Below are 11,117 nucleotides of genomic sequence, written 5' to 3'. Positions count from 1 at the left end.
AAATAGTCTCTAAAATAAAGGACTTCATGAAAGAGACAAAAACAGATGTGATGGCGTTTTTAAACACCCAAAGAAAATATTTAGGCGAAGAGGGAAATGAATCATCGCTAATGCTAGCAAGACGCTAATGCTAAGCAAGACGTGTAACTGAGAATTGCGAGGGTGACCCAACGTGTGGCAGCTCTGGAAGCATCCTGCAGACAGCATGGAGCAGCCGGGTCACCTGATACAGCTGAGGCTGGACTGCTCTGTACAAAGCCCTGTCCCCTGGAGGGTATTAGGCTGACTCCAGACATGGAACAGATGTGACTGCGAGGTCTGAAGGATCTTGTCCTGAGAAGGAAACCAGCAGACGCCTGAGGTGTGTGGAATGGATGTTCCCAAGCCAACGTTCCCCCAAGATCTCTGCCACATGGACTAATTACGCAGAAGCAGTGTTAGGGAAGGCGGTTTCCAAAATACTCACCAAAGCTCCCTACCGCCTGGTTGCTGTGCCCTTGAATGTGGTCTGGACCTACAGCATCCAACAGTAGATTATGACCCCGGGCACGAGATGTCGCTTCTACGCTGACCACACAAGGAGCAATGACTTCCATCTTGTTGACCCTCTCACAGCCTCTCTCAGAGCCCTTGTTATGGGAAGCCAGCAGGTATGCTGGGAGCCATCCTGTGGGAAAGCCCCCGAAGAAGTAAGAAACGGATGTGGGTTGGTTGTGCCAACAGTTGGAGAACCTGGCTTCCAACAGCCATTCACAGGTGAATGTGTGTGATACTAAGTCCTCCCCCTCTGTACCCTCATTCAGATGACACCACAGACCCTCGTCCAACAACATGGTGACAGCCTTGTGCAAGAGCCTGAGTCAGAGGCACCCAAGCTACACTGCACCCAGATTCCTGGTTCACACCAACAAAGAGTGGTGGATGCTCTACACAGCTGGGTTTGGGGATCATTGTTAAGCAGAGACTCATGCAAATGGTGATGGGAGAACCCAGGAGAGGGACCTAGGCTTACTTCTCCGGCTTCTTCACTTTCTTCTATTCTCTGCTGCAGCCAGTAGGATTTTAGTTCACCCCTAACTGCTGGGATTCATCGGCAGGTTTTTGCACACTCTATTCTTTCTTCCCTATACGATCTTCATCACCACCATCCCGGAAACTCCCTCTATTTCTCCACTTCCTACTTATCCCTCAACTCTAAATGCCAATGTTACCTCCTTGGGGAACCCTTCCCTGTCTGGACTAGGTCTGGAGTAGTACTCACCACAGTGCCTTCGATGTGTCTGCAGACACCACCTGCAAATACTCGGTCAGAGCTCCCCGGTCGCCAGCACTATCCTCCAGACTGCCCCGGCTGCCCCAGACTTCAGACGCCTGATGCAAATTCAAGCGTCCCCAGAATCCAGGCACTTCTAACCTGATGGCTACAAATTTGAGAGCCCTGGCAGTGTCGTGGTTACGCGTTGGGCTGCCATCCACATGGCTGACAGTTCAAAAGCACCAGCAGCTTCCTGGGAGAACGACTGGGCTTTCTACTCTCATTCACAGTGACAGTCTTGGAAACCCACAGGGGGTCACTATGAGTCAGCATAGACTCCATGGCAGTGAGTTTAGTTTAGTTTAGTTTGACCCCCTCAGGTTTGAGGATTCCCTAGCATGATTTTCAGAACTCAGGAAAGCCCGGAGCGTAGGATTGCAGTTGTATTCTAACAAAACGCACACAGGGCAGGACTCCCATAAAGGAGAGACACACATGCCCAGCCCCCTGGGGCAGAGTGGGGCTGCCTGGGGCACCTGTAATCCTCACCAGAGTGAAGACTGGACACCAGTGTGTTTTGCCAAAGAGCCCCTGTTGGGGTCACACCTTAGTTAGTAGTGGGGTGTTTAATCATTGCATCACCTGGACTCCTTTCATACAATTGTGAGTCCATTTCCAATGAGAAACCAGTCATACCCATGGCTCAGATTGTCCTTAGATTTCTCTTCGGAGTAAGATTCAAGCTCTCCTTACAAATCGTTCACCCACCCCACCCCGCAACCAAATGAGTCATCGAGTTGATTCTGACGCCTACCAACCCCTGGAGAGAGTAGACTGCACCCAAGGGTCTCGGGGCCATCGCTTTTATGGGAGCAGGTCATCAGGGCCCTTCCCCCGGTTGAGCAGGTGCTGGGGTTTGAATCACCAGCTCTCTAGTGAGCATCCCAGGGCTTAACCAGGGCCCTTTGGGAAAAGTCTGAGAGGAGCTTCAACACGACGCTGCTTTGAGCCTCAGCTCAAAAAGATGAGACTTTCTACTCCTGCATAGACGGACCGATTCAGAAACTCACGGGGGGGCAGGTCTGCTCTGTCCCGTATGGTCGCAATGCATCAGCATCAACTCGAGGGCAGTGAGTGTTGTGTTTGGGTTTCACTTTGACTCTCACACACCCTCCTGGACATGGTTACACACGAGTCTGCTGTCTTCTCCTCCCCGGCCATAGCTTCTCGGGATCCCAGCCCAGCCCCAGGGATTCTGCTCTGTCATGAACTCATAGGTGTAGAGTTTCCCTTGGGTGCCTGCCGAGGGAAAAGGGATGCAGCTGGAGGGGCCTTTAATTGGCTGTTTGCATGGCATAGTGGATATGTGTTGGGCTACTAACCACAAAGCCGGCAGTTTGAAACCACCAGCTGCTCAGTGAGAGAAAGACCCGGCTTTCTACTCTCGTAAAGAGTTGCAATCTTCACTGAGTCCCTTCAGACTCACATTAAGCCTCAGGACAAAGTAGAATTGCTCCTTAGGGTTTCTGGAGCTATACATCTTTACAGGAGCAGAAAATCTTATCTTTCTCCCAAGGAAGGGCTGGCGGGTTGGAACTGCCAACCTTGTGGTTAGAAGCCGAATGTGTAACAAACTACAGTGTGGTAGTTACATAATTTGGTGTCAGCTTGATCAACAGAGTGTAGGGGTGGAATCTAGCCTGTCAATCAGGTCACAGCCTGATGATGGCTCCTTGTGGGTGTGGCCTTCTCAAAAGGAAGGTCCTGGGAACCTCCCCATCTCCCTCCTCTACCTTCACCTTCCTGTTGTGGAAGGGCCACCACTGGGAGCTGCCAGAGCCCTGTGATGTCACCACCACCATTGGATCCACAAGACTTTGCACCCACCAGAAGGAAGGGATGTTCCTGCATTCGACACTGTTGTGGCCGCAAGAGTCTGAAGAGGGATTTATAGACTAGTACTGGACTAATGGACTAGAAATTGGACTTATGGACTTGATCTGGACTGGGCTGGCATGGTTGCTTGATATATAGTCATTACTTCTTAATATAAATCCTCTCTTACACACACACACAAAGAGAGTTGCAATCTTGGGAACCCACAGGGGAGGTTCTACTCTGTCTTAGAAGGATGCTATGAGTTGGCAGGGACTCAATGACAGTGAGGTTTTTTGTTTTTGTTTTATTTAAATCAGGACAAAGTCAGCATCCTCAAATCTTTCTACAGTTCTCCGCTGGTGGTGGGGGTAGCTTGGTGCACCCAATTCCTGACATTCCAGCAGTATCCGTCTCTCCTTGGCAGGCAGTTCAGCATGCTTGGGAGAAAGATGTGGTAGTTGGCTTCTGTACAGATTTGTAGCCTTGGAAACCCTGTGGGTCAGTTCTGCTCTGTCTTAGAGGTTCACTTTGACCCAGAATTGATCTATTCAATGCCAATAACCTACTCAAACCACCCAGAAGCATTTGGGAAACGTGTAAACCATTTCCAGATTCACAAAATTTGTCTTTTGTTCACTTTGTGACCCAAGAGCAGTTCTATCACCCACCTGACCCTTAACTTTCTAACTCCCACACTCCCACAAGGAGTCTGGATTAAATCATTGCCAACATCCCACTAACTTCTGTAAAATCAAATCATTTTTCTATGGCCTGAAAGGGTGGACAAGTTAGCACGCATTGCTGGTATAATTAGAACTCCATCAAAGGAATAAAGTATTTTAGTCCTGAACAAAGTAAAAATCCAAACCATGGCAACAAAGAAATTCACAGACTCATTAAAAATAGGAAGGTGTCGTGTAACAATGGGTGGGCATCTCTCAGGCACTGAAAGCAAAGGGGTGTGGGCCAAGGAACAGCTGTCCCTTCCCTGGTTCTGCTGTCTGTTTGTGACTCCGTGGGAATGGCCAGCCCCTCCCAAAGATGCTTATTTCCAAGGCATTTGTGACATATTGGTACATAAAAAAGGCAGGTCACACAATAATGGACACGCGATGTCCTCACTTCGGAGAGTGAGTGTCCCCGCACAGAGAAAACCAGCCTTTGGAAGGTGATGGCCCACAGGCTCACTTCAAGTCCTTTCTGGACAGAGAAATTAAGGGTCATTTTAAATTGCATTATTTTAGTGGGTGGTGGTTGGTGTTTGCTTTTTTAACTTTGTCCACATTCGACGTTTTAACTTCCTTGGTCAAGAATCACAGAAGCACTTTCAAAAAGAGCTTTGACTCCCAAAGGTGCATGCCTGGCCGACTGCAAACCCTACAGGAAGGAGATGTGGGGAAGGGTGGAGTGGAGGAGTGGGAGTGGGAGTGGGAGGGGGTCCCAGATGCCTTTGGGGCGACAGAGCTCCAGGGAACTAAACTGTGGGCATGGGCCGCCTGCAACACCTATGTGCCCTTGGGAAGACAAAGGGACCCTGGCTTCATGTTTTCAGGGTTCTCTGTATGCGCACACTGGCTTGGTAAGGGAGGCCTTTCCCAGGGCTCATCTATTATGGTAAGCTGAATTGAAGAGGATTTGAAGCACTCGGCGATAAAGATCAAGGATTGCAACTCAAATGTAACAACCAACACACAAATATCCTCACAACTGGACCAATAGCTAGCATCTTGATAAATGGAGAAAAAATTGAAGTTGCGACAGATTTCATCTCACTGGGATCCATAATCAATGCTCACGGAAGCAGCAGTCTGGAGATCAAACAATACATTGCCTTGAATAAATCTGCTATGCCCAAGACCTCTTTAAAGTGTTGAAAAGCAAGGAGGTTACTTTGAGGACTAAGGTGCTCCTGACCCAAGCCATGTGTTTGCAATCGCCTCATGTGCATGGGAAAGTTGGACATTGAATAAGGAACACCAAAGCTGAATCAATGACTTTGAATTCTTGTGGCATAGTGGTTCTAAGTTGGGCTTCTAATGGCAAGGTCAGCAGTTCTAAACCAACAGCCAATCCTCAGGAGAAAGATGAGGCTTTAAACTCATGCTTGTTAAAGTGGAAGGGCAGGGAAAACCAGGGGAGCTGGACACGGTGGCTACAACAATGGGCTCAACCATGAGGACGATTTTGAGGACGGCGCACGACGAAACAGTGTCTTGTTCTGTTGTACGAAGGGTCACTATGAGTCAGGACCAGCTTGAGAGCACCACCACCACCATGTACTATGGTAGCCACACATCTTTTCACCCGTGGCTGTCTAGTTGATTCCAACCCACAGCGGACCTATGGAGCACTCCCCCTGGGTTTCGGAGGCGGAAGCAGACTGCCACGGGTAAGTCCCACTGCCAATCTACGAAATGACATGATGAGAAATCTCCTTAAATAATGTTTGCCCTGACTTAAAGAAAAAGAGTGTTCGGAGTTCGTTGTGCAGAACATGGAGCCCTGGTGGCATAGGGGCTATGTGTTGGGCTGCTTCCTGCGTGGTCATCAGTTTGAAATCACCGGCAGCTCCTCAGGAGAAAGACAAGACGAGGCTGTCTAGTCCCGTAAAGAGTTACAGTCTCAGAAGCCCATCTGAGCAGTTCGATTCGGTCCTCTAGACTCGTTATGAGTCAGGATAGACGCAATGGCTGTGAGCTTGGTTTGGAGCTTGGCGGAGAATTTAAAAAAAGGATGGAATAAAAATTCCCTATAGTTGTACCGCTCAGAAAGCGTCGTTGAACCATGTGGGCACATGGACCAATATCTTGCTTCTTGGTCTGATTTTTAGTGTAGGTATAAAAACCCAACCCACTGCCACTGAGTCTATTCCAACTCCCAGAAACGTGACAGGACAGAGCAGAGCTGCCCCTTAGGGCTTTCAAGGCTGCGAATCTTTACAGAGCACCACATCTTTCTCCCAGGGACAAGCAGGTAGGTTGAGTCACAGGCCGTTCAGTTAGCAGTGAGTCCCTCACTTAATCATTGCACCCCCAGATCTCCCTAGTATAGTTGTACCCCCAAACCAAACTCATTGCCAGTGAGTCAATCTTGGCTTGTAATAACCCTCCATAGGGCTGTATAACTTTACAGGAGCATGCGGCCTCATCTTGCTACCCCAGAATCTCTGATGGGGTTTGAACTGCTGACCTTTCTGGTTAGCAGCCCAATGCTTACATATGTGTCCTTTAGCACAATTGCTCTGGCTCCTATTTGGTTAGTGTTTGCAGTGGTATTTATTTCCTGATTCTTTTGCTTTCTTGTAAGCAGCATCTAGTTGCGTTTTATTTCCCTTCATTTCGTCTGACCTTCTTTGTCTTTTAGTTGAGTATTTATTTCATCTATGGACAGTGTGCTCTCTGGCTGATATCTTTGGGCTTGAATCGGCCATTTTCTTATTCGTTTTGCTACTGTCATGTTGTTGAGAAAACATAAAGCAATGAAGAAATCATTGGTCTTGCAAAATTCCAACTTTCACATTCAAATCGCCAATAGTTATGATGCATCTTGATCGCGTGTTTGATCAATTTCAGACTGAAGAAGCTGGTAGAATTTGTCGATTCTTCATCACTAGCTTTAGGTTGGTGCATAAATTTGAGTAATAGTTGTATTGGCTGGATTTCCTTGTATACAGATAGATACACTCCGATCACAGGCAGAATTATAATTCAAGAGAGAGCTCGAAATATTCTTTTTGATGATGAATGTGATTTGATTCCCCCTTGAATTTGTCATTCCTGGAAGAGTAAGCCCTGCTTGTCTGATTCAAAATGGCCAATATCAATCCATTTCAGCTCATGAGCAACCAGGATATTGATCTTTATGTGTTCTATTTCATTTGTAACAGCTTCCAATTTTTTGATTCATACTTTGTACATTCCAAGTTCCGATTATTCATAGACATTTGTAACTGTTTCTTCCCATTTGGAGTCATGCCCCATCAGCAAATGAAGGTCTCATCCACGTCATAATGCTCAACACTACTTTGAGAGGGGAGCATTTCCTCAATTATGTCTTTGGTAACTTCTGACTTGAGAGGCTCATCTTCTGGCACGACATCTGGCAGCGTTCCTCTGCCACCCATAAGGTTTCCAGAGACAAAGTCCCCAGAAGTGGACAGCCTGTTCCTTCTTCATCGTCTGTTCTGAACCTGGAAGCTCTGCTGGAACCTGCTCACCTTAGCTGACCCTCCTAGTATTTGAAGGACCAGTGACAGCTTCAGGCATCACAGCATCACCAAGCCACCAGAGTATGACAGACAGACAGACAGACACGTGACGGAATCTTAATCAAGGAAGAAAATCAAGAGCAAGTAAAATGACTAGGATATATATAAATATACATATATAATTTCCTTTTAGTCCTTGTACTTTTGCTTGCTCTTGATCGACTTGGCTAAAGGTAGTATTGCCATTCCAACCTTTAAATCTGTTATTATTGTAAACAAAACTGTTCAATCTTTGTATGCCTCCTCCTCCACGGTGGTTAACATTTCTTGGTTAGAGGTCTGCAGTGTGTTTTTTAAATGGTTGGGGCTATGTTATCAAACTGCTTGCATAATTGAAACAACTTATTCCAAACTTGCACCCAGGGTCTTTACGGGGCTTGCAATGGGTCAGCATTGACTCAACGTCAGTAAGTTTTTGGTTTTTGTTTTTCAAGTTTGATTCCCTCAACACTGGGCATCACCATTTAAAATAATTATAAATTAGAGGCAGCTTCCTCAATTATGTAGACAGAAATACAGTCTCAATATGCTACAGAAATAGCAGCAGTCATGGAAGATGCACGCACGAGTTCAAATCTCATTTACTCTAATCAGTGGAGGGTTAACATTCACAAATCAAGAAATCGGAGCCTAGGTCCAGTTAGAAAATTGGTAACAAATGCCCAAGCCGCAGTCATGTGAGTTGGGCGTGTTTGGTCTTTCCCAGCTGAAGGGCGACGCTGGGATCAGGTGAGATTCATGTGGCTCAGCTGGAGGCCGGCTGCTTTTGTGTTTAGGGCCCGTTTGCTATGAAAGGGGGTCTTGGCGGCCTCCTGGTGATGCAATGGGTGGCTAGCCACAAGACCTGCAGTTTGAAACCAACCAGACCAGGCTTTGTCTTCCCGTAAAGAGTCAGTATCGGAAACCCACAGGGGCAGTCTTAACCTGCCCTCTGAAGAAGCCCTGGTCGTTCAGTGGTTATGCATTGGGCGGCGAGCCACTTGGTCGACAGTTCGAAACCACCGGCAGCTCCACAGGAGAAAGACTGGGTTTTGTGCTCCGTCAACAGTGGGGTCACTATGAGGCAGCATTGACTCGATGGCAGTGAGTTTGGTTTATTTGTAGAGTTGCTGTGAGTCTGAATCCACTCTTCTGCAGTGGGCTTGTTTTGTTTGTTGTGTTTTGACTATATATATATGTGTATATATATATATGCAAATCTATTACTTTGATTTTATACATATTGTCTGCTTATTGGTTCATTTGCATTTTCATTTATTATCATAATGTGTGTACACTACCATGAATGTGTAATCCTAATACCAGGCAAGGAGCCCTGATCATTCATTCGGCTGCTGGCTCTTACAGAAAGGTGTGCAGTTTGAAGACGCTCCATGGTCAACGTTTCACCGGTCTTCTTCCGTGAAGATTACAGGCTTAGAAAGTTGGACCAGGGCAGTCTTAGAGGGTCGCTGTCAGTATTGGCTCGAGAACAGGGTGTTGGGTTTGTTTTTCATTTGGGAATCAGGTAAAACGCAAGCCTCTCGGGGTCCAAACTACAACTCCCAGGATTCCGCGGGCCAAGGGTGGCTCTGCGCACGCGCACTGGCTCCCGCGCTGGATTTTTTTTCCCACCACCCCCAGCCACGGTCCCGCAGACTCACTGCCCGCACCCGGGAGCCCGGCGGCGGCGTGGGCTGCACGGGTGCACCGAGGCTGCGCGGACGGTCCGGCCTCCCGCGCTCCGAGCGCTCCTGGACACCGCTGCGGAGGGGCCGCCCGCCTGGCCGCGCGGCCGCGAAGACCCGGGCAGCTGTGTCCGGCAGGCCCGGACTTCAGGTGAGCGGCGCGCGCTCGGGGCCGTGGGGGCTCCTGCACGCGGTGGGGGCTTGGCGTTGGGGGCGCGCCCCCGGTCCTGCCTCTGGATGGAACGGCGGTGGTTGCCGGGCGCTGGGGTGACCAGATCTCTGGGCGTTTGTGGGAGAGCGGCGGTGGCGGGGAGCTTGCAGGGCCGAGGAGTGACGTGTGCTGCGGACAGAGGCGGCGCGCGAGGTGGGGGACAGGGGGTGCAGAGGGTCGGCCAGGGCCGCTCGCAGTCAGTAGTTGGCCGCGGACACTGGCCTCAGGTCCCCTACGCTCTTCTGCTTGGGGTGGTGGGGCCGGGAGCCGGGCAAGGTGCGCGGAGGGGCCTGGCTGTCTAGCTCACCCCCACCCCCGAGGAAGGTGGAACATTTTGTTGTCTTGGGGGTGGAAGTTTATTCTGCAAATTGGGTCCCATCTGACAGTTTCGGCACAAATTGCCCGGCGACAGTAGTTCCATTTCTCACCGGTCGTGCCCACAGGTCTCTTTAATTGCTCCTGGCTGGTCCGTTTGCATCCACGTGTGTAGCGTCCAGTCTGTGGCCAATGCTGGGGGCCCCTCAGGCCACAGGCCCGCCCCTCGTGGTTGGTCATTGTCGGCTTGCTTTATGCCAACTGACTCGCAGAGCCTGCTCTTGGGAAAAGCAAGGCCCCAGATGGGCAGGGAGGGGCGAGTACCATGGTTTGGAGGGTGAGTTTGTTTGGGGTGTGCCGACAGTGTACAAGTTCGTTCACGTGAAGGTTTTTCCATAGGGGTTAAGTCAAGAAGTATTGCAAGGGGCCGGGGGGTGTCTCAGCTTCTGATGGGGATCTCTTGTCTGGGCCACTTAAATTCAAGGCAGAGAGATTAGCACAGGTGGTGATTGTTGGGGAACCACCCCCCAAGGGATAATATTGTAGATGTTCTCAGAGGACACAAGAGAATCACCGGGCTTATTTATGAAAAGGATATAAGAAGTTTAAAACTGCATTGGGGAGGGAAAGGCCAGAAAAATTGGGCCCAGAGTTCCTCTGCCCCCCATCCACCCCTCCCTCTGCCCCCCATCATGACCCCTTGCAGAGTAGGAAGGAGTGTCCTATGAGGGTTTTGTTGGGGAGCATTGATCCTGTGTACCCTACCTTCCTGACGTTGCACTTTCTGACTTGTTTTTTGGCTGCTGAACTCAAGGGACATTGGAAAGAAACATGAGTTGAGACCCTCGGGAAGCCGAAACTGCCTTTTGAACGGGTGGGAATGGGAGAGCACAACTCTTCCCGAAGGATGGGCTGGAGCAGCGGTTCTCAACCTGTGGGTCCCGACCCCTTTGGGGGTCAAACAACCCTTTCACAAGGGCTGCCTAATGTATCCTGCATATCAGTTATTTACGTAACAACTCATCACAATAGCAAGATGACAGTGATGAAGTAGCAACGAATAATTTTCTGTTCTGGGGTCACCACAACATGAGGAACTGTATGAAAGGGTTGCGGGTTGTGCGCGGCCTGAGGAAGGTTGAGAACCACAGGGTTAGAGAGATGGAGCCCGTACTGCCTCCGGAAGTGCGTGTGGATCTAGATGTTCAGAAGCAGCAGCTTCGCATCTTAATGTTTGTGGTTAATAAGGGTTTCTATGATTTTGCAGCCATCCTCTTTGACCCACCTTGGAGACAAAGGGCTTCTAGAAAGTTCCTGGGAGAATTCCTTCATCTTGTCATTCAGTTCTTCCATGAATGTCTTGTAGCCCCCCTCCCCCCTTGCAAGTGTCTGGCCAGTCAAATGCTGGCCCTCAGTCTCCAGCTGTGTGCCTTGTCTGCTCAGACTCTGTGTCTTTCTTTGCAGAAGGGCAATAAAAGCACCTTCCTCACAGGGTGGCAGCTGGTAGCGGGGACCTGAGCGCCA

The 11,117-nt window shown here is 49.3% G+C and overlaps 1 protein-coding gene across 1 annotated transcript in view; it reads left to right on the top strand.

Annotated features, from left to right (window-relative positions):
• Positions 1–9,135: 9,135 nt before the first annotated feature.
• The window catches only part of POMGNT2 (protein O-linked mannose N-acetylglucosaminyltransferase 2 (beta 1,4-)), a 14,043-nt gene continuing 12,061 nt past the window's right edge, over positions 9,136–11,117 (top strand). The window contains exon 1 of the mRNA XM_004708549.2: positions 9,136–9,218. The gene's annotated coding sequence lies outside the window, so the exon portion shown is untranslated. The remainder of the gene's footprint in view (positions 9,219–11,117) is intronic.

The sequence above is a fragment of the Echinops telfairi genome, unplaced genomic scaffold (assembly GCF_000313985.2).
Source record: "Echinops telfairi isolate 266 unplaced genomic scaffold, ASM31398v2 ScPeMD7_4225;HRSCAF=4972, whole genome shotgun sequence".
NCBI lineage: Eukaryota > Metazoa > Chordata > Mammalia > Afrosoricida > Tenrecidae > Echinops > Echinops telfairi.
The sequence above is the reverse complement of the archived record's forward strand: the minus strand, read 5'-3'. Positions and strand labels throughout refer to the sequence as shown.